Source organism: Buceros rhinoceros, unplaced genomic scaffold (assembly GCF_000710305.1).
Source record: "Buceros rhinoceros silvestris isolate BGI_N320 unplaced genomic scaffold, ASM71030v1 scaffold1253, whole genome shotgun sequence".
NCBI lineage: Eukaryota > Metazoa > Chordata > Aves > Bucerotiformes > Bucerotidae > Buceros > Buceros rhinoceros.
Window position 1 is genome coordinate 13,417 of NW_010401588.1, and position 3,730 is coordinate 17,146.

Here is a 3,730-nt window from a genome sequence, read left to right on the forward strand (position 1 = left end):
AATCTGTCAGTGACACTTTTAACGAAGCGCAGATTAACACAGCGCTGCTGCCGGGGCAGAACGGAGGTGCCGTCCTGGCTCGTGTTGCGCTTCCCTTCTGTGGGTGGAACAGCACCAGCATCTCACGTGGGACATTTACCTCACCAAAACAGCCTTGCTTCGTGTTTGGAAATACCCACCTGGCCTTTTTGCTGCTTGTTGGAATATTCGGGTACCTTCCTTTCTCTTTGCTTCCACGAAGAATATTTTTCCGTCTTTTCTTTCTAAACCGTTAGTTTGCATGGTTTTATCTACAACAGGAAAGAGCAGATTCCCTCGCCCTTGCTGTAGGGGAGGTTAGCTGAGACGCTGGAGCCGGGGAAAACCAGAAAAATGGGGGATAATTTGGAGTCTGGCTTACCTGCAGAACCCACTGAGTGCTTTTTTTCTGGAAGGGTTTGGAAGGTTTCTGTTGAAGGTGGAAGCTCTCAAAAGCAGGTTAGATGAGGTCCCTCTGTGCTGCTCGTGGCTTGGAATGTTACACTGTAAACATCCTCAGACGATTTCTGTTTGCTGAAGAACCTCTTCCATCCAAAGGATCTTCATCTGAAATGCGAGTGACAGCGTTTTACAGTTAATTTAATTAAGTTTGTCTGTGCTTTGCTGAAGTAAAAGGAGTAATTATGAAGGTAGCTTTGAGTAGGCCTGAGAAGGTCTATTGTCTTAGTCAGAGCACATGCAATTAAACCCGCGGGGATCTGTTACACATCCTGCAGCGGTGCAGGCTGCCCCAAAGCCGGGGCATGGTGCTGGGGACCATGTTCTCCTGTTTCCCTGGGACTGCTGCAGTAGCCAGCGCCTGATTCCTCGTTCTGGTGGTTTCATACCTCTCATAAAGTGGAAAGGTCTGCTGAGCTTACAACCATGTATCTACTTAAAACTTAGTGTCGAGAGAAAAGATGGAAGAAACAATTTTTCAGAAGAAACGCAAGTGTGAGTTACCTGAATTTCTTAATGTGGGGTGACAGACCCAGGAGAGGGGGAGCGATGCGCACCTTCAGCTACTTCTCTGCAGAGCACTGGCTGAAATCCTTTTTCCCACGATCATTAGCATCGCTTCCTCTTTTCAGAGATTAATCTAACTGCAGGAGGGCAACGCTGCTCTTCGCATCCCCAGTCTTGGGCTGTTGCATAAGCAGTTAAGTAACCGAGACCCGGATCCGCAAGCTGCCGCCTGGCGCTCAGGACGCTGGTAGGCTGGAAGGATGGTGCTAATCCTGGTGGCATCAGGCTGCGCCGTGGAAGCAGAACCAAAGGATGTGTGGAGCAAGTGCTGCCGCTGAGGCAGCGTCCTCACACGGTCCTTGGTGCATTGGCAAGTCCCGAAAGAGGAGGAAACGCAAGGCGGTTGCCCTCAAGTAGGAGGAGGTCCTGTTTCCCATGGTGCTGGTGGGTGCTCCCAGGCGTGCTGCAGCCTCCAGCAGCAGCAGCAGAGCTCCTGAGCCCCGGGTGCACCAGGGTGCTGCTTCTCCCTGTCTTGGTCCCATCCGTCCTCCTGGATTCGACGGGTCTGTCAGCCTGCAGCGTATCGCCTGATGGCCAGGCTGGGGGCTGGCAGACCGTTCGCACGGCTTTTTGTTTTGGTGGCTAGTGTTGTACAGACAACATCCCAGCTGACCGGCCGAGAAGTGCCAGCGAGGGGTTGGAGCTTCTGCAGGGGCCGTGGTGGCTGGAGACGTTGGGTCCATCTCATCCTCTGGACAGTGGTGACCAGTTTGCACCAGTACAAGTGAATAACAACGGAGAGCTGTGGCTCTGACTATTGCTGCTTCGGAAGTACAAAACAAATGTTGCTAAAGAGTGTTGAATAGTTGGCTGCGCGTTGGGAGACCTTTGTGTTAAAATTCTTACAAAGTTTCGTAGAGACTCTGTTTTCCAGGTCATGCCTCTAGGTGGGAGAATAGATTTAAAATAATTTCCACCGTTTGGTTTCTTCAATTGCACAGCTATACCGAAAGAAAACAACGCTTTCTGAAAACAGGATTTGGGGGAAGGCTTTGGCGGTTCTTTCTGCCGGCAGTGAAAGCTCAGAGTGGATCGCTGGCCACGAGCCAAATCCCCTCCGCTCCACAGAAATATTCATAAGGCAGATCAATAAGTAAGCCCCCTACGCCAAGGTGACGTTGTGTTCGGCTCAGGTGGCTCTGCAGTGCCTGTTCGTACATGGCTGCTTGTTTGTATTTATTTTCCAGCTGAGTTTTAGGAGTATTACCAAGATAGAAGAGGTTTTTTGGACAGCTTGGTTTGGCTTCGTAGTGTACCCCGCTTATTCTGCGTAGATGTAGCTGACTTGCTAACGTGCATTTATTTTCTCCCTCTGTCTTTGATTATGTTTTCAATTCTCTCCAGAGAGAGATGGCTTCAGGAGAATGGGATGGATCCTGCTTATTTCTTGTGCTTCATCAGGAAAATAATAACAACCTGGTAGGCGCAGGATTTCTAGAGTTGTGGGGAAAAGAAGTCCTTCCATCTAAGCAGCTCTGCCTAATTCCAGGGGGATTTGCAGGGCAGCTATATATCCCACTTGTGAATCGAGCAAGTTTGATGTTGTGTCAGTAAACGAAGCCTCTGCATTCTCAAAGGGAGGAAAGACGTCGATTCCTGCTCCTGTAGGCTAGAGGGAAGAAATGTGTTTCATTTCTTCTAAGGGAGAGACTCGGAGCTGTGCGAGGGCTGAAAAATTGGATTGCTGCTGGTAACAGTTTGCTTTCTGCTCTTTGAAAAATTCTGTCTTCCAGGCCTGCAATTATATATCTTTTATGTATAAACCTTCTCCTACAAGAGCACTTACACTAGTGAAAACTAGCTGGGAAATAATTTCCCATTAATTAAGCTCCTACGTATCACTTGATTCTATTACCTGTAAGCTCAGCCCTTGTGTGTACTGGCAGTGGCATCTCGTAGCGTGTGTTAAACCCACTCAGGGATCATTCATTCCAACGGCATCAATAAACCTCTGATTTGAATAAAGAGCCCGGCTGGTAATGACGGAGTTTCAGCAGAGCCCTGGTTTGCCGAGCAGTTCATCTGATAAACTGAGCCGAACTGTTTTGTTTGTGCAGGGACCAAAAGTTTTCCCGGGCTATCGGCTGATGATTGCATGACTGATGCACCCCTTTTACAGGGGTGGAGGGAGTGCCTTTATTTGACCAGCTTGTGGAGGAAAGAACATTCCTGCCCTCCGAGGGGTCAGAGGACTAAGGTGAACGAGGGGAACCCTGTGCACATCATCTACCTGCCCATTTCAGCCGAGTGCCGTAACTGTTGGCTGTTAGGAAGAGCCGAAGCCGGCAGCCTGGCGGAGGTGAGGCTGAGCCCCTTTCTGGACCTCCTCGCTCAGAGACGCAGCTGGCAGCATGGACACATGGACCTTGTCACCTGCGGTCCCACTGCAGGTGCTGGTGCTTAGACTCTTGTACACATGCGAGCATGCAGAACCGACTCCTCACCCAGAAAGAGAGTTAGAAAGGGATGAGTATGAAGGTGTCAAGAAGTGGCCAAGAAGGCCAGTGGCATCCTGGCTTGTACCAGCACTGGTGTGGCCAGCAGGGCCAGGGCAGGGATAGTCCCCCTGGACTGGGGGCACTGGGGAGGCCACACCTCCAATCCTGGGTTCAGTTCTGGTCCCTCACTGCCAGAAGGACATTGAGGGGCTGGAGCGGGTCCCGGGAAGGGCAAAGGAGCCGGGGCA